Below are 27,987 nucleotides of genomic sequence, written 5' to 3'. Positions count from 1 at the left end.
ATGGTCACAAGTCCTACATTTACCTTCTTTTCTTTTCTTTTTTTACCTTTCCAGGTTTTCATTCTCCTGTTCCTTTAGTACAATGGTCTTCAGCTGTTGGGTCAACTGACTGGGTCACAGCCTGAACTAAGGTAGTCCACAATAGCAGCACTGCCACAATACAAAAATACAGTAAACAAATTAAAGAATGGGTTCCCAAATACATGTTTTGGGGATAAAAGTAATTCCTGGGTCAGAAAAGGCTGGAGGCTACACCTGAACAGAAGCTTGCAGACAATAGCAGGGCAGGGAATAATGTTTAAGCGAGTAGGAATATTTAAATGCAGGAGAATCAGTGTCAGAAGTAACTTACTGTCTTTTACTGGAATTATTTTTTATTGTTTTCATATAAGCTGCCTTGAGAAGCCTTTGCTCTTAAGGCAGCCTAGAAATATTTGATATAAATAAATACTATGAATCTGACAGCATCCTCGGCTTCTTGTTGAGCCCGGCTTTGGCTGGGGAGGGTGTGATATAAATAAAAAAATATTATTTATTATTCTACCTACACAGCAAATAAGCACCCACTCCCTGAGGTAGGCATTGACATCCCGAGAAGGAAAAGAGTGGACTTTACACCAGCAAATCTTATCACAAGCAAACGATCAAGAATTAGGTTGTCTTTAAAATAAAACTAAATAAATTAAACTTCTTAAGGAGGTGTTTCCATTTCTTTTCCTTTCTCACTTTACTCCTCTTCCAGTATGAACAGTATCTGGGACCTGACAGTAGTATGAACAATTGCACACCTGCCCATGATCTTAAAGTCCTCCTTTAATTATGCAGCACAGAACCAGCGAATCAATTAATATGGTATCACCCACATATTGCTTAAGTCTACACCCTACTCCCGCACACAGTCTGACATCAGTTAATTTTGTACATGCTACCCGCAAATTAGTTTTGTCAAGGATGGTCGCTAGTGGCATTGCTAAGTAGCACAAGAAGGTTCCAAAAGAATTAGGGAGGAAACAAAATACCTTTTTAAACCCTGTAATGTTAGGCTTCCGTCTGCTTTTATTGCTGCTGGAAGCTACACCGTTTTGACCCTACAAGCATATAGTGCCTAAAAGGCCTACTGTGCATTGCATTAGGGGCACACTACTTTAACTGCAATGGCCCATTAAAGAGATCTACAAAAGGTTCATAAATATTGTTACAAAAGTTGGGCACCACCCCTATTGTCTGCCAAGCAGTAGCAGATTCCAGTGGGTTCCAGGGGCTCATCCAGGGACTGAGCTATACAGCTGCAAATAAAACGTTTTAAGTGCAATATTCAATGTGACACTAGATGGTGATGGTGAGGCTTATGGAAAATTCAATGTATTTTTTTTTTTAAAAAAAAAAGCTTTTAGAAAAGCATTTTCAGAACGGTTTTTATATTTGTGTATATTTCACCCAGGATTTGTGCTCCCTTGGAGAACTGAAAACACAGTGGATTTAAGAAATCTGATTAATTCAATCTGTGTGGAGGGAGTCCAGATCAAACAGCATGGTCATCTCAAGCAGGGCTTGTTTCCCACAGCTGTACAGCACTGAAGTCAAAAGGCATTTCTCCTAGCCAGCCTTCAGCCAGCTTTCCCAAGATGGAGGGAGGAGCAAAATGGTACCGGAAACTTACACACTCGTGCGTTTGCTCTAAGCAATGATTTGACTTAGTGTGACAAGTGAGCCATTTTATTTTATTGACTTTTTTTAAAACTAACTGTAAGCTGCCTTCAGGATCTTTGTGTTAAAAAGGTGCTATCTACCGATAGCTGTCAACCTTCCCTTTTTTTGCGGGAAATTCCCTTATTTCAGCGCTGTTTCCCACTGCTATCCCAGATTGTTAGATATCCCGTAGACTGTCTCCGGGACAGGTGAGGCTGCTGATCCCTTATTTTCAAATCTGAAAGTTGACAGCTATGCATCTGCCTATCTATCTATCTATCTATCTATCTATCTATCTATCTATCTATCTATCATCTAACTAATGAATGTTGCTTAGTCCTGCTAAATATTGCAAAAAACCCAAAACAAACCACCTGCCCCTACCACTCCCAACTTGCCCTAACTATTCCATACCTCTTTTCTCTGGTCTTCCCTTAACCCACCTCTCACCTCTATCCAAAACTCCGCTGCCAATATCAACCGCCCCCCCCCCATTATTCTGATCATTATAATGTGTAGTTTGAATTGTAGTTTATGCATGTAGCAGGGAAGGCTTTAAGAATGGCTTGTAGCTGATGTTCTCTGGAGCTACAGAGATGAATTTGCCTCAGATGACTAAAACATATTTTATTTTATTTTTGTCAGTTTTCCACAGAGGAGCATTTTGTAAAGGAATAAAGCTCCTCCACACACCTCTCCCTAATATATATCAAAATCTGGCCTGGGCTGCTCCCCGACGGAACTGTATGCTCGATTTTAAATTAAAAATGAAATGTCAGCATTTTTAATGCAGTCTTAATGGACAAATACTCTTCCAGCACATTAGGGGGAAATACGTTTGGAAAATATTGATGGAGTAGGATTTTGCTTTGAAATATATATATATGGAGGGATTTTGTCAAAACGTTTATATTAGACCCTGTGGCAAGTTGCCATGCAACTCCGTTGCTCAGCTTATTTAAAGATGCAACTATTGGTTTATTATTATAACAAATATCATATATTACAGCCATTGCTTTTTTTCTGGGGGTACGCAGGGGCACGCATACCAGCAAACATTTTGTGAATCTTTGTACTTTTGTCCATTTACTGTATTTATTTTTCCCAGTTTGAACTATAAAATGGTGATTTTCTTGAGTCAAAATGAGAGTACTCCTAAGCATTTTTTAAGAAAAAAAGCACTAATTACAGCATTGTCACCAGTGCTGTGACTTTTAGCCAGGGGTCAGCAAACTTTTTCAGCAGGAGGCCGGTCCACTGTCCCGCAGACCTTGTGGGGGGCTGGACTATATTTTGAAAAAGAAAGGAAAAAAGAACAAATTCGTATGCCCCACAAATAACCCAGAGATGCATTTTGAATACACATTCTACTCATGTAAAAACACTCTTATTCCCAGACCGTCTGCAGGCCAGATCCGGCCCCCGGGCCTTCTTTTGCCTATCCATGCTTTTAGCAGCCAGGGCCTTCCTGTGCAAGGATGCTCAACTTGTAGTCCAGTTATCAGTTGCTGATTGAGGAGGGGAGGGTAAGGTTGGCAGATGAGAGAGTGATGGGGTGGCCTTGCTTGCAATACTTCTAAGAACAAGTCCCTTTGCTCTGTGCTGGCTAAATGTTATCATTCCCTTAGAACCACCCTTCTGTATAACATTTCTTCTTTCAAGATAGCGTTTCCATGTGTTCTGAATTTCTGGCTGCTGCAAGTTTGTCAGATCTTTAATATATATATATATATATATATATATATATATATATATATATGAGTGAAACTAGAGCCAAGATAATACCCACCCCCACTTTCTCCCTCCCAAGTATATGGGCATGTGCAGGTAGTTATAGAAAACTATAGGTGGTGATGACAGCTTGACTAGGAGTGCAAAATGTACAATAAAGCAATCACTTCTAAAAAATTTCATCAGGGGACCTTTAATATTTCCTGAAGTGCCAGCATCTGGAAATGGGGGGGGAGAGAGAGAGAGAAATAATAAGAAGGTGGTTTCGTAATTTAGGTTCTGCAACAGTAAAACTGAGCGCAGCTAAACTGCATGCGTAGGGATTTGCAATATTCCGATCAATGACTAATTAACAGTCGGCCGATGTTCTGAAGCTAGAAAACAGATATCTGTTTCATTCTCCATAATATATTCTGCTTATTTTGTTTTATTGGTTTTATTCTTTTAAAAAAAAATAAAAATAGAAGCGTTTGAAAAGTATAGAACTGTTTTTTTAAAAAAAATTATAAACAGTTGTGGGCCAGGCTAGATGAGCAGGAGATTTGTGATTGGATCACCTGACAATTATTTTTTAAAAGCAGCTGGGGGCAGGTGAGAATGGATTGAGGCCTAAATGGGGGTGGGGCAGGGGGATTTACCCTTCCCACTATGCCTTTTTTTGCAGTCTTAATCTGTGCATTGTACACATAGAAACGCAGCTGCCATTTGTACTGCTTGGGGGGGGGGGGAATGAATGGATAGGGAGAGATATATTTCTGCTATAAATAAAAATAAAAAAGAGTTATCTGTGCTATATTTCTGCTCTAAATCTCTCAGCACAGATAAATGTTTTTTTTTAAATTTTTATTTACCATTTGTATTACTTACTTACTTACTTACTTTCCAATAGGAAATAATTTCCTAATTGCATTAACAGGAGCTTCCCTTTCACTGCCAATAGCAGGTGGGGGGTGATGTGGTAGAGCAAAGGATTATGGGTGAAACCCAACTACAGCAAATTCTTCCAGGAGTATAAATGTTAAAATGAATGGGCAAAATGTGAGAATGCAGCACCAAAAATAAGTGCGCCTTTTGGTCTTGCGCGATGACAAGCCCAGCACACAGGACCGAAATGGGACATCCCAGGATGGAATCAGAATCCAGAAGGGCTTCTGCCATTCTGGGATGTCCTGCTTAAGATGGGACAGTCACAAGTGTGTGATATACCTAACTCTGGTTTTTTAACTCTGCCCAGGAGGACCCGTGGGGGTGCAGAGTTCTTTTTAACATTTTTTAAAAAAAAAAAATATTTTCCTTTCCTTTTAGATTTTCTATATATGGAGGTGGGATGGATGTTTGGGTGGGCTTGGGAATTTGTTAGATTTTGATGAATTTGTAATTTTTGCAGTTTTATTTGTATTGTTTTATTGCTTTCTGGGTTGTTTTTGTTTTATTGTTTTAAGGTTTTATTGTTTTAGGCTGCGAAAGAATAACATTAATTGCCATCAATGGAGGCCACTATGAGGCCTGGGATTGCTACCGTGGAGGGGCGAGGGAGGTATGGCGGTGGGGGCAGATGGTACAGGCGAAGGGGATCGAGATATGGATACGCTCGTACCCTTTCCAATCTGCGCCCCATCCCGAGGGACGAGGGTAGGGTGAGCAAGGATTACTCACCTCCGTCACTGGTGCTGTGCAATGCCAGGTCTATAGGCAATAAAACCTACGCTCTGAAAGCCAGGATTGACTTTCCGCCCCCACCCTGCTTAGGTGGCAAGCCAATTTGGGCTCACCCGCGGAGGCTGATGGACCCTGATAGATTCCGTCAGGCCTTGCGGGACCTTGCTCCCCCTGGCGACTCATTGACTGAGCTTGTTGAGGGCTGGAATATCCAGCTCCTGGCAGCCATCGATGAGATCGCACCTAAGCGCCCTCTGCGACCCCGCAGAAACCGGGCTCCCTGGTTTACCGAGGAGCTCCGGAAAATGAAGCGGGACCTCAGACGGCTAGAGCGAGTATGGCGGGGTGCCCGTGACGGAGCCTCAAGAACATCTTATAGGGCTTTTATGAAAACCTACGAGATGGCGGTGAAGGCTGCTAAGAAGTCATACTTCTCGGCCTCCATTGCATCCGCTAGCTCTCGCCCAGCGCAATTATTTAGTATAATCAGGTCTTTAACGTCCCTTGTGGGACAGCCAAATTTAAATAACAATTTGACACTTAGCTGTGAGGCATTTGCGAGCTTCTTTGCGGAGAAGGTCTTGTTGCTCCGCCATGACCTCCCTGCCAATTTGGATACAATAAAGGAACTGGAGGCCCCTCGACTGTCCTCGGGTCCAGTATTGGACCACTTCGACCGGATATCCCCAGCCGATGTGGACAGACTCCTCCGAGCTGGAAAGCCCACCACCTGTCCTCTCGACCCGTGCCCGTCTTGGCTGATTAGAGCGTGTCCAGACGAGGTGCGGGCCCTCCTGGGGGATATCATCAATTTGTCCCTTGGCACGGGGACATTCCCAGGGGAACTGAAGGAGGCAGTGGTGCGCCCGCTCTTAAAGAAAACATCATTAGATCCTTTAGATCTATCCAATTACCGCCCGGTTTCGAATCTTCCGTTCCTGGGTAAGGTGATTGAGAGAGCGGTTGCCGAACAGCTTGGTGGGTTTCTGGATGAAACATCGGCTTTGGATCCATTCCAGTCCGGCTTCCGCACTGGTCATGGGACCGAGACGGCTCTGGTCGCCCTAACAGATGATCTTCGTAGACAGCTGGATCGAGGCGGGTCGGGGCTGCTGATTCTTCTAGATCTGTCAGCAGCTTTCGACATGGTCGATCACGAACTTCTGGACCACCGCCTTGCCGACGTGGGGATCCAGGGCACAGTCCTTCAATGGCTGCGCTCGTTTCTCTCTGGTCGGGGACAGAGGGTGGCGCTTGGGGGGGAATTGTCATCGCGCCACTCCTTGGTGTGTGGAGTACCTCAGGGTGCGATACTCTCCCCGATGCTTTTCAACATCTTTATGCGCCCCCTCGCCCAGCTTGTTCGGAGTTTTGGGCTGGGTTGCCATCAGTATGCCGATGACACCCAACTCTATCTGTTGATGGATGGCCATCCTGACTCGGCCCCAGACACACTGACCAGATGTTTGGAAGCTGTGGCTGGATGGTTACGTGGGAGCCGGTTGAAGCTAAATCCTTCGAAGACAGAGGTCCTGTGGCTAGGGCGGGGCGATATGGGATTGGGGGGGCAACTCCCATCTCTTGCGGGGGCGCAATTAGTGCCAGCACCGTCTGTTAAGAGTTTGGGTGTAATCTTCGACGCCTCCCTTTCCATGGAGGCGCAGATTGCAGCTATAACAAAGGCGGCATTTTTCCATCTCCGCCAAGCTAAGCAGTTGGCTCCTTACCTCTCTCGCCCTGACCTGGCCACTGTGATCCATGCGACGGTCACCTCCAGATTGGATTATTGTAACTCGCTCTACGTGGGGCTGCCCTTGAGACTGACCCAGAAACTCCAGCGGGTGCAGAATGCCGCGGCGAGACTCCTTATGGGGTCTTCGCTGCGAGATCACATTCATCCGGTGCTACACCAGCTGCACTGGCTCCCGGTGGAGTACAGGATCAGATTTAAGGTGCTGGTTTTAACCTTTAAAGCCCTATACGGCCTAGGACCCTCGTACCTACGGGACCGCCTCTCCTGGTATGCCCCACAGAGAAACTTACGGTCTTCAAATAAAAACATCTTGAAGGTCCCAGGCCACAGAGAAGTTAGGCTGGCCTCAACTAGAGCCAGGGCTTTTTCGGCTGTGGCTCCGATCTGGTGGAACACTCTGTCACAAGAGACCAGGGCCCTGCGGGACTTGACATCTTTCCGCAGGGCCTGCAAGACAGAGTTGTTCCGCCAGGCCTTTGGCCAGGGCACAGCCTGACTCCCTCCCTCGGCAATCTTTGCGGAGCTCTGGCCCAATGGTTGCCAGTGGCCTGAATTAATTAATTTTACAATGAATGATTTTAGAGTGTTGTTTATGTTATACTTTTATACTGTTTTATTGTTGTTAGCCGCCCTGAGCCCGGCTTCGGCTGGGGAGGGCGGGATATAAATAAAATTTATTATTATTATTATTATTATTAATGGTATATCTATACACATTCTGTATAGTATTATAGGATGCGTATTTCTTTCTGGTGGTGGCTGAAATGTCCATGATGGTCGACAAGACTTTTGTTAGCCCAAAGATGGAAACAACAGGAGTTACCAACAAAAGAAGAGTAGCAGATGAAGGTGATGGACTTTGCAGAACTGACGAAACTGACGGGAAGAATACGGAACCAGCGAGACCAAACATTCCAAAACGACTGGAACAAATTTGTATTATATTTGAAAGACAACTGTAAGCAATTAACATCATTAGCAGGGTTATCTGAAGATCTGTAAGATGAAATTGCTACCTATTCAGGTTGAGTAATATAATATTTCAGGTAACGATACAACAAGGATAGGAAACCAACCGAAATGTAAAGATGTAAAGTTTAATTTTGTAAACCATCAGACGGGAGGGAGGGAAGTCGGCTCAGTTGAGCCAAAGAGATAAAATAAGAGGGTATGTTGTTACATAATATGATTACATGTAAAACAAATAAAAATCATTTATAAAAAAGAAAAGGAAAGACCATGATGGTCATAGCAACAAATAAAACTGAATCGATATAACACCTGTTATAAAATGGCTGCACTGCTTGCCAGGTCGTTTCCAGGTTCTAAATGACTCAGGCCCCACATGCCTGAAAGACAGACTCCTTCCAGACAGACCCTTCCTCTTGATAATTCATTATCATTATGGTGAGGGTGGCCCAGGAGACGCCATTCTCTGTGGCAAGCCCTAAACTGTGGAACTTCCTCACCACAGAGGTGTGTCCAGTACTTTCATTATGCAGCTTCTTAAAAAAAAAAATTCAAAATTATAACAAGACATATTATCTAAAAACATATCATCCTTGGTTTCTGCCCCCCCCCATTTTTCCTCCCTCCCCCCAACCCCCCCCCGACTTCCCTCAGTTCCAGTCTTTGGTTTTTCTAAGAATGCTGTTTTCTGCATGTTACCAAGTTGTATAGTTACAGATAGGTAGCCGTGTTGGTCTGCCATAGTCAAAATAAAAAAATTCCTTCCAGTAGCACCTTAAAGACCAACTAAGTTAGTTCTTGGTATGAGCTTTCGTGTGCATGCACACTTCTTCAGATACACTGAAACAGAAGTTGCCAGATCCTTCTATATAGTGAGAAGGTGGGGAGGGGTATTACTCAGAAGGGTGGTGGGAATGGGTGATTGGCAGATAGCTATTTTTTCAAGTTGTATAGATCCTCAAACTATTTAGCTGATTATTATCAATAAAATATTTGTGAATGTTTATTCAAAACCTGCCAAGGAGTCCAGTTTGCTTTGTTGTGTCTTCAGATATTTTGTAAAGGGTTCCCATTCATCCTTAAAGTCACTGTTAAGTTGTGGGCGAACATATCAGACGACACAGCGATTCTTCCAAAGCAGCTCTTTATTTGTAAGCTGGAACAGAACTAAGCTGAGGAGCTCAGTCAGCCTGCTTATATAGAGCTCCAGAACAATGTAACTGTTGCCATTTTCTAAAACTATCTAATCACGGAATGTCACTTTTCGATCCTTCATTTGCATACAAACTATCCAATCACTGAACGTCACTTTTCGATCCTTCATTTGCATAACTATCTACAGTATCCCCCTGCTGGCCCAGGGTGAGAACTTCAGTACATAACACCCCTCCCCACCGAGATAAGGCGTTAGTTACAATCGTAATGGTTTCCTTATATACAGCACTACACGTAATGGTTCAATTAGGCACAAAAGCATATCGGTTACATTTCACATACTTAGACCAACAGTGATACATGTCCAACAACATAGTCCTTTAAATAAGTTGGGCGCTTGGAAACTCTGCCAGACCGCCGGGAACTGGTAGCCAAGTCCGGGGGGCCACACAGTTCTTGCTGAGGCTGTGGTGCAACCCTAGGTGGCGTTGAAACCAAATCCCCTGGATCCGCTGCTGTGGGTGGAGCCTCCGCAAGTGGAGTGGTCTGAGCCTGTGGTAAGTCTGGCAGACCCTCTGAAGTGGCTTGGTTCGGCTCCACACTGGCAGTTTGCGAAGGAGGTGTAGGTGGAGCCTCGCCATCTGTAAGTGGCCACAAGCCACGAGCGCAGTTGGGGGCACCACGGTAGTGTCCAAGTCCCCAACCCTGCGCCTAAGCTGGTCTATGTGCTGGTGCCACAAGCGTCCGTCTTCGAGTGCCACCTGGTACGAGCAAGGTCCAGTGACTCCCACTACTGTGGCTGGCACCCAAGGAATGTCCCCCACATAGTTCCGGGCAAAGACCTGGTTTCCTGGAACAAATGACTGTGGCGCGTTGGCACAGCCTGAGGGTTCAGCCACGGCAAAGTCCGGGTGCAGCCGGTCGAGCGGTGACCTGAGGCAGCAGCCCATAAGCAGTTCAGGACTCCACCCTGTGGCCACATGAGGGGTGATGTGTTGCACAAACAAGTATTCGGCAACCCGCTCATGCCAGTCTCCCTGGTCCAGGCGTGCCAGTGCCTCTTTTGCCGAGCACACCATTCTCTCCGCTTGCCCATTGCTGGATGAATGAAATGGTGCCGTTAGGGCATGGCTGATGCCCAGTCCCAAAAGATACCGCTCAAAAGTGCCTGACGTGAACTGCGGTCCGTTGTTGGAGACAAGGACATCAGGACACCCATGCGTCGCAATCAGGCCTCGCAGCACCCGGAGGACGGCCTCGGTAGTGGTGGAGGACATCAGGGCCACCTCCAGCCATTTGGAATAGGCATCCACCACTACCATAAAGGTCCGGCTGTGAAAGGGGCCGGCCAGATTGATGTGACCATCAACCAGGGTGTCTTGGGCGTTTCCCAGGTGTGTCCCTTAGCTGCCGGTGGTGCAGGCCTCGATTCTTGGCACGCTTGACAGGCGGACACCCTGGCAGTGATGGCATCGTCCATGTTAGGCCACCAGACGTAACACCGAGCCAACGCCTTCATTTTGACGATTCCCGGGTGGCCAACGTGCAGAGCCTCCAGGACGCGTTGACGGAGTCTTTGGGGAATCACTACGCGGTCTCCCCACAGCAGACAGCCGTGATGAGCTGAGAGTTCATGTTGTCTGGTTTCGAACGGTTGGAACTCTGATGCAAAAGGCCCTTGTGGCCACCCCCTCCACACAACGGCTGAGGGCGTCGGCATAGCCCATCGATTTCCCCGGGCGATGGACAAGCCGGTAGTGGTAGGCAGCCAGGAAAACAGTCCATCGCAGCGTGCGCGGCAAGAGGACTGGTGGAGTTGGACGATCACCGGCGAGGAGGCCCAGGAGCGGCTTGTAGTCAGTGATGAGGTCAAAAGTCCTGCCGTAGAGGAACCTCTTCACTCCAGCCACAAGTGCCAGTGCCTCTTGGTCGAGCTGGCTGTAATTCCGTTCAGTCAGAGATCGCGTCCTGGAAAAGTAGGCGAGTGGTGCTTCTCTTCTGTCTGGAAAACGGTGACTAAGGACAGCGCCGATGCCAAAAGGTGAGGCGTCACAGGCAAGGACCAGCGGCCTGGCTTCACTGTACTGTACCAGCACACTGTCCGATGAAAGGAGAGCCTTGACCGCGTTGAAGGCGGCCGTCTCCCGATGACCCCAGGACCAAGGCATCTTTGTGCTGAGGAGTCAGTGAAGAGGCTCAGCCACCGTGGCTTTGTGGGGCAGGAACATGTTATAAAAGTTCAGCAGCCCCAGGAACGCCTGCAACTCTGTCTTGTTCTTTGGGATGGGGGCCTGCTGGATAGCACGGATCATGGATGTGGTCGGGTGAAGGCCGGAGGCGTCGATAAGATAGCCCAGGAACTCCACCTGTGGAACAGCGATCTGGCACTTCTCCCTCTTTACCTTGAGCCCGGCCTCTTGGAACCTGGTCAGCACGGCACGGAGGCGCTCGAACAGCTGCTGGTGTGAGTTTGCGGACACCAAGACATCATCAAAATATGGTACCACGCCCGGAAGCCCTTGCAGAAGACGCTACATAAGGCTTTGGAAGATGCCAGGACACTCACCCCGAACTGCAACCAGCGGCAACGGAATGCCCCTCGGTGGGTGACGATCGTCTGGGCTTCAGCAGTGGCATCATCGACGGGCAGTTGTTGATAGGCTTGGGCAAGGTCCAGCTTAGCGAAGACCTTACCCTCACCCAGGGAATGCAGCAGGGTTACATATGCTTCAGGTTACAGACTCTGCTAACCCAGAAATAGTACCTCGGGTTAAGAACTTTGCTTCAGGAGGGGAACAGAAATCGTGCTGCGGCAGCAGGAGGCCCCATTAGCTAAAGTGGTGCTTCAGGTTAAGAACAGTTTCAGGTTAAGAACTGACCTCCGGAACAAATTAAGTACTTAACCCGAGGTACCACTGTACACACTTAACTCTGCCCCCTGGGTTCCCATTGGTTAGTCATTTTACAATTAGTTAACCCTTTCCCTATGAACCCAGTATGATGTCACACACACAGGAGGGCAAACGCCACAGTCAATGACTTCTTGATTTAAAATCTGCAGGCCACTAAAGATCTAATTCTGTCTCTGTTTGCTGTTACTCTCACACACAGCCCTACCACACAAGGGTACAGGCAGACACAATGCTTCCTCGTAGCTTTGCTTACTCACTCATATACCCTGCCAATGGTAGCAGCTGTCCAATGAGTCATGGTGAAACTACTCATAAGGTTCAGCCCCGGGACCTATTTTCAATGGTAGAGGTTGTTTCTGGAGCATGCCCCTTCTCAAAAGAATGTAAGAGCGGCCCTGCAGGACTGGTCCAAAAAGAGCCCATCAAGTCTTTCATTTTGTTTGCAACACTGGCCCACCAGATGTTCCTAGAGAGCGTCCAAGCTAGTCCTTCTCTATTTCTTTCCAATATTTGATATTTACTGGCACAGTGAGTTTCCATTTAGTTGCCATGGCTGATGGTGATAGCTTACTAGCCCATTCTCCATAAACTTACCTTATTTCCCCTCGTTTATTTGTAATTATGATGCAAGTTATGATCATAAACTATTTTAGAAGCGGCCTAAGCCTGTGGCCATCACTGCTTCTATGGCCAGTGAGTTCACACACCGCCCCCATTTTCTACATATGCAAGAATATAATGCCCTGCAAATGGGTCTCCAAATTTCCTTGAGTTTTGTATTGTATATCTAGGGCACTTTTAGTAGCTAGTAAAATAAGAAAGCCACTTTATATTCAGATAACCAATGTCCAGCCTCAGGTGTATTTCAGAAGACAGCTTTCAGGACCAATTTGTATGCCTTTCTTGTTGCAGATTTTTAGAAGTGCTGTATGTAAGATAAAAAATGGTTTTGACCATTTATTTATAGAAAATAAGTTGTATCCTAAAGGAGGATAAAAGGGGTTGTACTAGATGACCCTTTGGGTCGCTTCCAACTCCACAATTCTTTGAAAGTTGAAAAATGCAATTTCCACCTGTATTTTCTTTCTCTCTCTTTACATTAAGCTATAGTATAAATGCTAATTCATTCTAGAAAACATCATTGGTGGGGAGATAATCTAGAAATGTGTTTAGTTTAATTCTCATCCCCACCTCACTTGTCTTTGCACCTTGTTCACATCCCAAGGCCTAAAAATCTGATAATCATCTGCAGGAAGTTCAGAATACTGTACAAGACGAAGCAGAGTCTTGGCCCCTTCCATACAGTGACCTGACCCACTAATCACATGAAAGTCATTAAACTTATAGTTTATCTCTTGTCTGTTATCATGATATTCCCTTTGCTAATTGATTTTGTATTTTGAATGCGAAATCATTCCTAAAATTGAGTACGCTTTGTCCTGAACTTTTTTTTATTACATTTGAAAATGTAGTAATTTTTTTTAATCCTCTGGAAGAAAGGTACTATACAGCCTAGTGCCACATGAAAGCAGTTGTAATAATGTTTCCTGCAATATTTGTCCAGGGCTGTTAAAGGATCCCAAGCAGATTTTCTGACTGGATACTTAGAATGAAACGAAGAATCCCCCCCCCCCACACAAAAAAATATAATCCATGTTACAGAGAATTCAAGGTCACACATTTCTTTACCCAAAAGATGCAATGAGACAGAGCTTCTCTACCAAAGAGGAAGCAGAGTTCAGTATGTCTACCTACTAACCTAAAGGCTTGAGCTCAGAATGTGGGCAGTTTGCTTATTTGAGGAATCTGACTTTAAAAAAAGAAATTGTAAGACTTGCTCTGTATGAGGAGATTTAGCGTATGACCCTGATGTTGTGTCTTCCTGCATTTTCCCATATGAATCCTGCAGTTGCAGCTCATTTGGATGACTGCCCCAAAATGTACACTTTGTACTTCACCCAACAATTGATGCAGAACTGGACAGGATTATCATTAAGGAATCCTCACGCCAATTATACATGCATTCAAGTTAGGCTATGCCTGTAGTTGCTGCCCTGAAACCTAATGGCAGTGTTTGCAACAGTAAGAATTACGAAAGAACTGCAAACAAGGTACAGTGGTACCTCGGGTTACATATGCTTCAGGTTACAGACGCTTCAGGTTACAGACTCCGCTAACTCAGAAATAGTACCTCGGGTTAAGAACTTTGCTTCAGGATGAGAACAGAAATCGTGCTCCGGTGGCGCAGCAGCAGCGGGAAGCCCCATTAGTGGTGCTTCAGGTTAAGAACAGTTTCAGGTTAAGAACGGACCTCTGGAACGAATTAAGTACTTAACCCGAGGTACCACTGTACTTAAACTGGACCCCACCCCCAATGCTTGCCATTAATCAGGTGTCATCTTCTCCTGTAGGAGGAAAGGTTTTTGCCAAACTTGACCTAGCTCAGATCTATCAGTAGTTGACAGTGGTTAACGGTGCTGTTGATGTCCAAATAATTATCACACATCGAGAAACTTGCCTTCAGTTTGGAATTTATGTAAGCTCCAGACATTTTCCAGCTGTTTATGGAAATGTTGCTGGCTAGAATTGCTGGGGCTGTTCCATACTTTGATGATGTATTAATCATGGGCCTATCCATTCACATTTCTCTGAAACATTCTTCAGAGGTCTCTATTGTTCTGTTTGTTCCCTCAGAAAAATATTCTAGTGCAAAAATTTTGGACCCTATAGCCCACTTTATGTATTCCAGGTCCTACTGAAATCAGGATGTGGGAGGTAATATTTTGTTATTTAGACATCTTTTTCAGTTCATTACCAGTAACTTCAACCTTGGTCTGGTTTAGAAAAGTGTAGAATGTATTTTTCTCTTTTATTTTATTTTTTAAATAAATTTTATTAGCGCTTATGGAGAAAAATACCAAACAATATCAAATATTTTTTCCTTTTTTTGTCCAAACTAAGACTTTGAATTAAATACAATAAAAACATATATAGAGTGAAAGGAATAAAGAAAGAGAGAAATAAAGAAAGTGCAGAGGCAGAAACAGGCACTGAAGTACAGTGGTACCTCAGGTTATATATGCTTCAGGTTAAATACGCTTCAGGTTACATACGCTTCAGGTTACAGACTCCACTAACCCAGAAATAGTGCTTCAGGTTAAGAACTTTGCTTCAGGATGAGAACAGAAATCGTGCAGCAGCAGGAGGCCCCATTAGCTAAAGTGGTGCTTCAGGTTAAGAACAGTTTCAGGTTAAGTACGGACCTCCGGAACGAATTAAGTACTTAACCTGAGGTACCACTGTACTGATGACAATTGGCAACTGTGTTATCGCTGAGTTTGAGACTGGGAAATTTAAAAGAAAATAGTTGGCCAGGTGATGCAATATGATATTCATTAGTATGAGATCCTCTTCTTAAAAAAAGGGGGGGGGGCTGTCTTCCATGCAAATGATGATAAATAATGGGTTGAAAAGAAACAATTCATTAGGGTGTTGCTACAGCTAAGTGTAAATTTCCATGGGCATTGTGGCTTCCCACATGGGCTTGATGCTGAACTGCAACTTGTGAATACATACTAAAGTGTCATATGCACAGGAACATCAAGTTAACACACAACTAGTTTAATGTTAATTGGAGTTCAAATAATATTAATTTAAAAGACTATGTAAAGAAGCTTACAAATGGTATGTTGGTCACTACAGTATTACCCCACAGCTAGAAAGTTGTACAGTCAAGAAACAGGTTTACTGCCTCACCTGCTAGTTGTAAATACTAAGTCAGGGTGAAAATACACTTCATGCATTAAATGTTTTAGATTTAGATTTGGCAGATTTATCTTACAAGAAGAAGAAATGCATTCTCTAATGGCAAGCAGTGCAAATGTACTGAAGCCTTTTCCAGTGACACAGGAAGTTAAACGCTAAATCATATATGGCAAATATCATAGTCCATAGTTTTGGGTGGACTTAATGGAAATCTTCCGTAACAGTAGAAATGTCCTCAAGGAATTCTCTTTTACAGTGGAAAGATGCTTGGAGAGTTACCTAGCAGAATTAATTCCTTACTTCAGGAAATACGTTTTGGCTACTTTCTAGATTCTTGATTCGAAATATCTGTTCTTGCTAATGACATAATGGGAAATGCTATATCAAATTTGGCAGGATGTATTCAAATGACCAATGAGGCAGTTCAAAGAACGGCAAGGCAATCTGTTCGTCGGGCTTTGGCCACTGCTGTTTCTACTTCTGGTGCTTCCACCATTTCACCTGGAGATTTATGGATGCATCTGGATTTCGTAAAATAACAGCAGCATGAACCACGTGCAGCCACTGCTGACCAAACAACAACGGACTAATCTATTGTAAATGCAGACCTGATTGAACCCACAATAAATCACAAGGCCAAGCCTCTTGACTATTCAAAGACCAAAGCCAACCATCTGGCCAGCACTCACGCTTTGGGCTAATGAGTAGCTTGGATGCCCTCCCACTATTGTGTTATCTGGAGGAATATTAGAATAGGGTGGGGGAAAATGAATCCTAAACTTAAATTCCACATTATCCCAGCAGCCCAGTGTATTAGCATTTCTTGGTTATACCAATATCGCGATGTGTTTCAGATTTTGTATGTGCATGTGCAGGTGAGCCCACACATTTGTATTTGCAGCATCAAATCAGGATTTGCATATGTGAAACAGCCATCGCAGATCAAACATCACAGGGAGCTCATGTACCCCTGCCATCACAATAATTTCCATTGGAAGTAGCTTGCACATTTGATAATAATTCTGTGACTAGGCTGCAGGTTGCATTCATTTTTAAGGACAGAAGTACAAAGGTTATCAGTTTCTGTTTGTCCACTTGTACAATCCTTTATCCCTCTCTGGCCATTCGACAAATATTTATCATTTTATTTCTGAAGCCATTAAAAAACCCCTCCAAAACCTGGATGATGAGTGTATACGTCACAGTGATACTTCTTTCATGCCACCTTCAGTTCTCTAAGGGGGAAAACCCAAACAATGGCCCAGAGTTCAAATTCCAAACTGGCTTAGCATGAACACATGGGCTTACAAGCTCCTGGAGAAGAGATCACAGCTTCTTAGCTCCTACACTCCTGCTGCACTGCTGTGAACGAACCCATGGTTTGGCTTAGCTCATCATCCAAACTTGGACTCATGGGTTGTTTCCCTCCAGACAAACCACTAGTGTTAAGCCATAGAACAAACTTTGGCTTCAGCTCATGATTTGTCTGGAATGAGACCAGAAACAAGCTCAGTTTCAGATGACAAACTAAGCGAAACATGGAGTAGTTCACAGTAGTGCAGCAGGAGGAGGCCTGGAGGAGCCAAGCAGCCACAATCTGCCATCGCCCTCATTTGTCCCCATTTTCATTGCCTTCCAACTTTGGAACCTGGGGTTCTAAAGTGCATGGGGAATCTCCAGGGGTACAAAGGGCTTCCTACTTCAGAGAGTCACGTTCCGTAGATTTGAAGGTGATGAAAAGAACAGCAGGTGTGGGGGGGGGGCGTTACATACGTCCCCACTTCTCCTCTTACCTGCTTACTTATCCCTAACTGCAACACCTGAGAAGGACTTTGTTTAGTTGCATGTTTGTTGTGGAGATGCCAAGGGCTTCCAAAGCAGATGCTGTACCGACCCATGGCTCTACTTATGTCCTCAACTCCTAAACTGTAATTAGCACCCAAAGCTCACACAAAGATTTCTGGAAGTTGACAGTGAAATGCATATTTTTCAACTCATTCATTCTGATTTTTTTCCCCAGAGGAGGTGTTGGGTTTTTTCCTCTCTTTTTTTGCATTTTAAAAAAAGAGTTCAGATAAGAATGGAAAGTTGGTGGAATGGAATGCGGTGCTGCTTCACGTTCTTCCCGTGTTGTTTTTAGTACCGCCGACCACTGATAATCTGGAAACACTAAATTGTGGGGCAAGGCTTTAATACGAACAAGGTTTTAATATGGAAAAGGTAGTTTATGGTCCATAGCTTCCCAACGTGTTGCACTGCCTGCATTTGATGGAAGGTCTGCTTTGACACTGTACACCTCAGCACATTTGCGAACTCAACATTTTTTATTAAACCAAATAATCTCTCTCTCTTTCTCTCTCTGTGCATATTTTCCTTCCTTCCCCATAAAAATGAAAGGTAGAGCATAAGAGGTTTTAAAATTGGCATGGAAAGAGTAATGCGTGAAATCGTTGCTGACATTCCCATTTCCCCAGTGGAGGAACAGCAGAGCCTTTCTGGATGAGACTGAAGGTGCTTTAATTGAGTCCTGTGAGAAGCCAGGAAGAAAGCTTAAAAATGATGAAAGGATGTGGTAGATTCCAAAATGCACCAGGGAGAGAAAAACATGAGCTCATATGTATCTTGTTTAATGTGGAGCATGATCCGATGCGTGTTTACCTTGACTCTAAACCTGCAGTCTTATTCATGCTTGCTTGAGGGTAAGCCTCCACTGATCTCAATGGGATTACTTCTGACTAAACACTTCTGAGCACTTAACTCCTATGCTCAGTGGATATACTGGAGAATTTCCTCCTTGAACAACTCTATATAGGTCTAACTGGGTTCAGCCAGTTTACACAGGCTGGGATATAGTTCCATGACTTCAGCATTTCTTGGGCTATACTACTGACCCAATGAAGTAACAAAGCAGATCAACGAGCCCAGATTAGTACCCAGGAGTCATAGGTGCCAACTCCTAGGGGCCCAGCTCTTCTGCCTCCACCAATAATTTTTTGGGGGGCATTGTCTCCCAATGTTCAAAAAAATCAAGGGCCAGAGGAGTCTAAACGTGGAGCCAAGTGTGGCGTGTCTACGGTGGCCAGCTCCTCCCCCTGTTGTGGAGAGGAAGGATGGGGGAACAACCGAGTACCAGAGAGGAGGAGCCACCGGCCATTGAAGCTGCACCACTCCCCCATTTAACTCTGCCCCTGGCTCCTCCCAATGTCCTGATGTCACACAAGTGTCTTTGCCTCCCAATATCCCTTACAAGTTGGCGCTTCTGCCAGGAGTAATCTGCCAGAGAACCAGGGTCAGAGGAGAAAGTGACAGATCAGCACTTCTTGTCACCTGTAGCTTCCAGCTGAAACATGATGAATGATCTGTAGTCCATTCTGGACAATGATACTTCTCCCTTAAAGGCTTTGGGTGGTAGGCCTATTATAAGGCTATACGGAGAGCCCTGCTGGATCAGACCAAAGGCCCAGCTAGTCCAGGATTCTCTTCTCACAGCGGCCATCCAGATGCCAGAGGCCACAAGGAGGACATGGGTGTGTAAACAGCACTCTTCCCACTTGGTTTCCAGAGGCCAATTGCCTCTGGTAACGGAGATAGTAACCACTGATAGCTTTATCTGTCATGAGTTTATCTAAAACCCCTTTAAAGTCACCCATCACTACATCTTGTGTGGTAGGTAGCAAATTCCATAATTGTACAATGTGATGTGTGAAGCCTTTGGTCTGTGCTGAATCTCCCAAAGTTCAGCTTCATAGGACAGCCCCAAGTTTTCATATTATGAAAGTGGAAGAAAAACTCTCCATCCACATTCTTCACAACTTGTTTAAGGGCAGTCGCCTAATCCAAACCAGCTACTTACCACTGGCAACAGGCAGCACAACACAGACATAAATAGAGGGACCAAATGACAACACTGCAAGATCCCCAGTTGCCAATAGTGTCCCCAAAACTACTCAGGCAACACTAATGGATAACCTAATGACATCAGCCAAGACACCGAGGGTTCATTCGCCTGCTCATCTTCCTTCACGGTATACAGGGTAGAATTCAGTGTTGTTGTGCTATGTAGATTGTTCCCATTAGAGCAAGCATTTCAGTGTGTGAGACGGAGCAACCGCCCTCCCCCCCAACATGCTGTTCTGGGGTTTTTAATGCCCCCTCCCCAGTTTCAAGGGGAATGAGGGATGTGATGGGGGAGAGGGTGTGCAAGCAAAAGCCGTTGTGCAGAGTTTCTACTGATGGGTTTGTTAGATGAATCCCGCCCAAAATGTCATTGGCCAGCAATGCCCTTCTGCATTCTACACTGAACAAATAGCATAACCTCAATGCAAAAGGATAAGTGAATCTCTGGCCTCAGAAAGGGCCATATTCAGAAACCACTGCTTCATTAGCTTACCAGCGATAGGTTGCTTGTGGTATCGTCAACATTGCTTTGGCCACTGCAACAATTTTGCATACATTCCCCGCGACGGGGTGAGCTCCTGTTGCTCGGTCCCTGCTCCTGCCAACCTAGCAGTTCAAAAGCACGTCAAGTGCAAGTAGATAAATAGGTACCACTCCAGCGGGAAGGTAAACGACGTTTCCGTGCACTGCTCTGGTTCGCCAGAAGCGGCTTTGTCATGCTGGCCACATGCTGTACGCCAGCTCCCTCGGCCAATAAAGCGAGATGAGCGCCGCAACCCAGAGTCGGTCACGACTGGACCTAATGGTCAGGGGTCCCTTTACTTTTACCTTTACACTTTACTGCAACTGTCAAAGTCTGTACCTTTTTTGCATTTCACTTTCCTCTGATTACATTTACACGTCCCCCCTCTGCCCAAAATAAACCCACTCGCACATGTATATATGACAGCTGAACATTACACTTCATGCATCTAGTTCACAGAAGCTTACGCCACAGCAAATTTGTTAGTCTTTAAAGCTGCAAGATTCTGTTGTGTTGATTCAAGCTCCGTTACTCCTACTTTACACTCGTGCAAAGGAGAGGAGAATCGGGCTGCATGTTCCCTTCAGTTTATGGTCGCCGAATAGCTATTTTCAAAGTAAATACAAATTATAATGCTGTGTTTTCCTTCATCTGCAAGCTCTAGGGGAGGGGGAGAAATAAATGCAAAGGGGTTAAGTCAAGGAACAGAGGCTGGCTAAGCAGGAAAAGAGAATGCTAAAGTAACGACGTGTTCCCTTGTATGAGTAACTCCCTAACAATCTGCTGAAGGAGTGATTTTATATCAGGCTGAAACCCCCAAACCACCATATTTTTAATTTGCCAAGCACCTGTGAAAGAATGCAGCTGCAAGACCCTGGGAAAACAATGGGAACTGTGACAGTTCATTAATATAAACCAGAAACTAGATGTATTTGGGAAAAGTCGTTGATATAGAATTACACTGGAGGACACAGTGGCATTCATGAAGTATACCAGGCATGCAACTAACTAAGATTATAGATGGGTGTACATCATTTGAACCTGGATGGTAATTTGGTTCCTATTTATCATGGTATGTCCAATAATGTGACAAATGTATAAAGAACAGGATTGATTAATGATTTATTCATTTTTTTGGAAGGGGAGGAACTGACTGCTTCAGCATCTCCTTGTTACTCCTTCAGCATCTCCCTCCCAGCCCCCAAGAAAGGCTACAATCCTATTGCCCAATTTCTTGGGAATGAGTCTTATTGGACTCACTGGGACTTGCTTCAGCAATAACATGCATGAGTTTGCGCCCAACAAGCTGTAAGTGCTGGAACGTCTGCTTGGAAACCAAGTTCACAAATACCGCCCCTTGTTCCTAAGTCCTTGTCTGTACGTACAGCAATTATGCAGTGGTTCAGGGGAAATGAACCCTGAAGGTGTACTCTTCAGGGGCACTCTTACCTCTTTTCTTCAATATCTTCAAAAGTTGAGCAAGGCATTGGGAAGAAATGGGGAAGGGCTGAGTGATAAGCCCTGGCACAAATTCATCCCTGAAACATATGGGATGGATGACACCTCAGAAAAATGCTGTTGCTCTCAGGTCTTCCTTGTTAGCCATCATGAGAACAGGACTTGATGGGCCTTTTGCCAGATCCAACAGGGCTATTCTTACGTTCTGAAGATTTCATTGTAATTCTGTTAGCCTTTAAGGGAAGTTTAGGGAAGTTTTTAATGTTTGATTCTATTTTTAATATTGTGTTGGGAGCCTCCCAGAGTGGCTGGGGAAACCCGGCCAGATGGGTGGGGTGTAAATAAATTATTATTATTATTATTATTATTATTATTATTATTATTATTATTATTTAATGAGAATGGTTCAAATGGTATACAGTGGTACCTCAGGTTACAGACGCTTCAGGTTACAGATGCTTCCGGTTACAGAGTCCGCTAGCCCAGAAATAGTACCTCGGGTTAATAACTTTGCTTCAGGATGAGAACAGAAATTGCATGGCGGCGGCAGCGGGAGGACACATTAGTTAAAGTGGTACCTCGGGTTAAGAATAGTTTCAGGTTAAGAACGGACCTCCGGAACAAATTAGAAGAAGAAGAAGAGTTTGGATTTGATATCCCGCCTTTCACTCCCTTTAAGGAGTCTCAAAGCGGCTAACATTCTCCTTTCCCTTCCTCCCCCACAACAAACACTCTGTGAGGTGAGTGGGGCTGAGAGACTTCAGAGAAGTGTGACTGGCCCAAGGTCACCCAGCAGCTGCATGTGGAGGAGCGGAGACGCGAACCCGGTTCCCCAGATTACAAGACTACCGCTCTTAACCACTACACCACACTGGTTCTTAACCTGAGGTACCACTGTATAACTGACAACTTACAGAAGCGATGCCTCAGCACCTTCAACATGCACTATGTCAGGAAGATTTTGGGCATCACATGGTAGGACAGAGGCTCAAACAAAGATGTGCTTTTCCAAGTCCACACTCAGAGCATGTTCAACACTCCTGTCTCAGTGATATCTACGCTGGCTTGGCCATGTCCGCGGAATGGAAGATGGCAGGATCCCCCAAGGCTGTGCTCTACAGGGAGGCATCAGGCCAACTCTGCATTACAAAGATGTCTGCAAACATGACATGAGGGTTGGCAACATTAACCGCACCATGTGGGAATCAATCCCTTGCAGACAACCGCAGTGCCTGGAGACAGGCAGTCAGGTCATGTATCCACGGCAGTGACCAAAGGAGGAACAACCACTGGGAGGAGCGCTGAAAGAAGAAACACCATGGTGCATCTGCAGCAGCACAACCAGACACCTTCATCTGCCCCAGCTGCAACAAAACATGTCTCTCCTGCATTGGTCTCTACAGCCACAGCGGAAGCTGTTAACTCTCCAGCGGTTTGACTTCAGCCCCAAAGGCGCACTCCTCCATTGTCTCCCGAGACAGACAGATGCCAACCAACCATCCAGGACTTCAGACAAGGGTTGCTCCCAGCCATACCTGCAGATCCCAGGGATTGAACCTGGGACCTTCTGCATGCAGAACAGATGCTCTGCCACTGAGCTACACCTGGGATGGCAAGAAGAAGAAGAATGGAGCCCATGGGGTGTGGCAGCACAAATCTTTGTAGCTGCCACACCTAACACACAAAGTTTCAAAACTGAAATCACACTGAGAGCGTTTAGTGGGAGTGACTGAGTTCACGTTCTCTTTAAACATTTTGCTCAGCTCCAGCTTGGGCCTATAGTGAGGCAGGTCCACCACCATCCATTTTCCTTGGCAGGAACCTACTGATGCACTGATATTTCATTAGTGGCTCTGAGGGGAAATGGCTGCCCTCACTGTGGTCTATGGGCTAGATGCCTGTCCCCTGGAGATGCGGGTCACACAACTCAAGACAGCTGGCAGCGTTCGCTGAATATTTTAAAATGCCCTTTCCTTCTCTCTTTCGCATTTAACAAGGATGCAACGCAACTTCGGGCCCACAGTGTGATTAAGTGCAATTGTCACGCCATGCAACTATTACAAATTGCAGAGAGTATAAAGATATTGCAGAGCGATTCACATGGCAGAGATTAAGGGCCACTAAGAGATGGGAGCTCACAGACGTTAATCACTAGTGAGGGAGCATGTGGGTACACACACACACACACACACTATCACAGCCTTCTGCTAAAAGCTCTTGTTCACATCAAGCCTGTGTGTTCACTTTCAGTTTGGGGATTCCCTGTTTCACCAGCAGAGTCCTGGTTCCAGATCCTTCTCCTTCTCAATCACCTAAGGATTTGAGCACACAGTTCCGGCAGATTTGGGAGGTTGTGGACTCTCCTTCCTTGGAGGTTTTTAAGCAGAGGTTGGATGGCCATCTGTCATGGATGCTGTAGTTGATGTTCCTGCATAGCAAGCGCTTGGACAAGGTGATCATTGGGGCCCCTTCCAACCTTACAGTTCTATGAATCTACAAATCTTTGATTCTATGATAAGCTAGCCCTACTGCTTACTTGTGGCAACCCAAATGCTTTTATCCGCTCTTGAAGATGACTGCCCACAGGGCTGGACTTTTGGTAACCCTGAGCAAGGACAAAATTTGGCAACCCCCCCTCTATATTTCTTATTTTCACAATAATTTCTTTAGGTACAGTTGCTTTTTATAAATCTACTCTGAAGGTGCCTGCGTAAATATGGGTGATGGTGATGATTCTGCACCCCCTTGGCTCAGCGCCCTGTTCAGGGGCAACCGCCTGACCACCTGCACCATCCTAAATCTGGTACTGCTGCCCAGAACAGTAGCAGCTGGCAGGGCTGTTTGCTGCTGCTCACCTGACTTCCTGGTGTTGTACGTCATTGCAGCTTAGTGCGGGTGCAACAGCAGGGGGCGGGAATCAAACTCTCCTGTTGCTATGCCCACACCATGCTGAACTTCCCACTGCCTTGTCCCTCCCCCTCTTGGTACCTGGAGGCAATGTGTAGCATTGGAAAGCCAGGTAAACAAAGCTGCCCTGCTGGCTTCTACTGACCAGGGCCCTCACCTTGACCAGTCAAGCTTTGGTTTTTTGCTCCCTCACTCCTCACTGAGAGGACAAATCCTGAGCCACAACTCCTGGCTCCTTATCTTTCTCCGGGAAAGATTTGTGAAGTGAAACCCTTTAGTAATAGTCAATAAGATCGCATTATCTCAAATCAAGCGGGAGTTATTTAATTTAGAGACTAGGAAATAGAGAGAAAATCAAACCAAATGAAATGTAAACACGGTAACGATTCTCCAGAAAGCTTTGCTTGACCGAGATGTTTAGAGGTATTTGAGCTTAGGAATACAACGACTGTGGCTTGTGCTTCACAGAGGACAGTCCTACGTTTTAAGGGCTGCCAGACGACAGGCCTCTAATTGAGGGTGTCCACTATTTGAAGGCTTGTCCGGTCCAAATCTGGTTGAAGGATAAAGAACCATATGGCGAAAGAGCAGCAGGAGCCTTGAAGCTGCTCGTCAGCAGCACTGGGACAGCAGACTGAGCAGTCACAGAGATCACGTATTGCATTTCTACTTAGAGTAATTACTTCTAAATTTGCATCTATACATATAAATTAGCATATGCATCTTTAATGCAAATCTGTTTCCTGCTTTGCCCTCTTTCCTGGTGCTGGATTTCCTCCTTTCTGGCAATGTGTAGGCAGCCACCCTAACTAAGAAGAGGCCAGTCAAGGAGCCAACTAGTTCAGCCCCCTGGTGCTGCCAGCCAAATACCACTGTGAAGTGGTATAAAAAAGGAGACCCCATGCAGATATCATGGCTAATAGCTCAGGGCCGGCCCACCCATGGGGTAAGGTGAGGTGAGTGTTTCAGGTGGCAGGACCCAAAGGGGCAGCAAGTCCTGATGTCAATCTTTTTTCAGCTCCTTGTTCCTGATATAGATCTTCCCTCGCCCCTTTTTCCCTGGCAGGGAGTGTGCGCCATTTTGCACTCTGCCTCAAGTCCCAGGTTGTCTTGGGCCGGCCCTGTAATAGCTATTGATAGATGTTGTCCTTCATAAATTTGTCTAACTCTTAAAAAACCAAAACACCTTATGTAGCCATCAATGCAACCATGGTTAAGAGAATTCCCTAGATTTATTATAGTAGAAAAAGTAGTTCATTTCTGTTTTTTTGCTCTGCTGATGAATTTCCCCAGTGACTAACATTATTGTGTTACCTTGAGGTCAAATACAGTACCATGATCCAGGCAGGAGCTGAATTGGGCACATACCCTGATGTGTTCAAAATATGACACTATAATGGTGCAAAGTGTAGTCAGTGCTGATACAGGTACACAACATTCCTGTCATTGTCATCTGTTGTCATCTCCATCTCCATCATCATCATCATAAATTTTTAAAAGTAATATTTTTAAAGATTATTTTTTGTAAAGCTCTGTGAGGTTTTGGGTCCCCCTACCCACAATCAAGGGGTCTATAAATAAATAAAATAAGTGCCTATGTTATGCTTAGCAATTTGTATAGTTAAGAGTAAACTCGTAACTTTAAAAAGTTGAAAAAGAAAAAGAAAAGAACAAAGTAAAAGGCAGATTCCCCCCCCCATCCCAGTTTATCCAGGTGTGCCCCATCTGCACTGCACATTTAAAGCAGTATCATGCCACTTTGAAACTGTCATGACTTCTCCCAAAGAATTCTGGGAATGCTAGATTGTTATGGGAGAGTTGTTAGGAGACACCTACTGCCCCCTCTGAGAGCTACCACCCCCAGAGATCACTGGGAAGAGGAACTGATCGTTAAGCAACTCTGAGAATTGTAACTCTGATATCTCTGAACAGCCCCCTTAAGGAACTACAGTTTCCAGAATTCTTTGGAGGAAGCCAAAGAATGACTATTTAAAGTGGCAAGATACGGCTTTAAATGCACAGTGAGACTGTGGCCCAAGTTTCTGTGTCTAGGCATCTTGTGTTTTAACTTCACATTTTCTTGTTGTATTTACAGTGGTACCTCTGGTTATGTACTTAATTCCATAGCTGTCAACGTTTCCCTTTTTTTAAGGGAAATTCCCTTATTCCAAATAGGATTCCTCGCAAGAAAAGGGAAAAGTTGACAGCTATGCTTAATTTGTTCCCGAGGTCCGTTCTTAACCTGAAACCATTCTTAACCTGAGGTACCACTTTAGCTAATGGGGCCTTCCGCTGCCACCATGCCGCCGGCACACGATTTCTGTTGTCATCCTGAGGTAAAGTTCTTAACCCCAGGTACTACTTCCGGGTTAGCGGAGTCTGTAACCTGAAGTGTTTGTAACCTGAGGTACTGCTGTACTATGCTTTACAACTCATGGTTTTTGTTTTGTTTGTCTTAATTTTGCATTGCTTTTATGCTTATTTATTTTAAGTTGCCAGGAGATCTTACTATGTTATGGGGTGGCTTGCAAATGTCGTCAATAAAGAAATAATCTGCCAGGTTTTCTTTGAATGCTTGCAAGGTACCAGTATCATTCTGCCCAGTATGCAATTACTTCCCTTGCCTGTCCCCAGCTTCACTCTCCTTTGACCTCATGGCCGCTCTGGATTTCCTATTTCCTTATGCCCATGTATGTAAGATTGAAGGGTTAAAGCTCTGTTACTACTGTGGGTGATAACTGATGTTATCCTTTGTGATCTTATAAACAGGCCTCTTCGGTTATTCCCTCTTCAGTTTGATTATCCTTTCCTGCCTCTGATGCTGCTGTTCCACTCCCTTTGATGTTGCATCTTGCCATTTTGGGCCTGAGGCCACCTCTTCGCATTAGCTAGGAGATGATGATTTCTTAAACAGCACACCTCCAAACGATCTGATGCTGTTTCCTTTTCATATGTGGCTTACCACCATATCCAGCATTTGGGAGATCATTACAGAAACTTGATAGAAAGCTTTCCAGCCTCGTCTCAATTAACATGCAGCCGTTCAGTCAGAGCAGTCCTTTGAACCTGGATGCGCCGCACCTTGCTGCATGCAGCTTCACTTAAGATATCCTTGTTAGATTAAAGACTATTTGCATGTTGATTGCCCCCTCCTGTCAGGCTTCTCCTTTATTTTCCAGGTGGAACGCTCAGTTTCAGGCACAGGCTTGCATTGATCATCATCACAATATATTTACCGAGCTTACTTTAGACAGGCTTGTTTTCAAAAGTTATCTTCAACTTCATGCTGCCTAGAGGCTTAAGAACACAGGAAGGTCCCTGCTGGATCAGGCCCATCTAGTCCAAAACCCTGTTCTCACAGTGGCCATAAGCAGTGCCAACTGCTCAGAGGCATACAGTCTCTGACACTGGCAATAGAGCACAGCCATCATAGCTAGTAGCCTCAACTCTATAAATTTCTCAAAATCCACTTTGTTGTTGTTGTTTAGTCATTTAGTCGTGTCCGAATCTTCGTGACCCCATGGACTAGAGCATGCCAGACACTCCTGTCTTCCACTGCCTCCCACAGC

At 45.0% G+C, this 27,987-nt stretch overlaps 1 long non-coding RNA gene across 2 annotated transcripts; it reads left to right on the top strand.

The window, feature by feature from the left end:
* Positions 1-52: 52 nt before the first annotated feature.
* LOC310689096 lies at positions 53-8,322 on the top strand. Of its 2 annotated transcripts, none has more exons than XR_014517311.1 (3): positions 53-131; positions 553-1,706; positions 7,559-8,322. It is a non-coding gene; the product is annotated as an uncharacterized lncRNA (long non-coding RNA). The 2 variants fall into 2 exon arrangements; XR_014517312.1 differs by lacking the exon at positions 7,559-8,322 and adding an exon at positions 4,310-4,638.
* Positions 8,323-27,987: the final 19,665 nt, after the last annotated feature.

The sequence above is a fragment of the Podarcis liolepis genome (genome assembly GCF_965112155.1).
Source record: "Podarcis liolepis genome assembly, chromosome: 11".
In the NCBI taxonomy this organism is placed as follows: Eukaryota; Metazoa; Chordata; class Lepidosauria; order Squamata; family Lacertidae; genus Podarcis; species Podarcis liolepis.
Note: the sequence above shows the minus strand (reverse complement) of the source record. Positions and strands in the feature narration are given on the sequence as shown.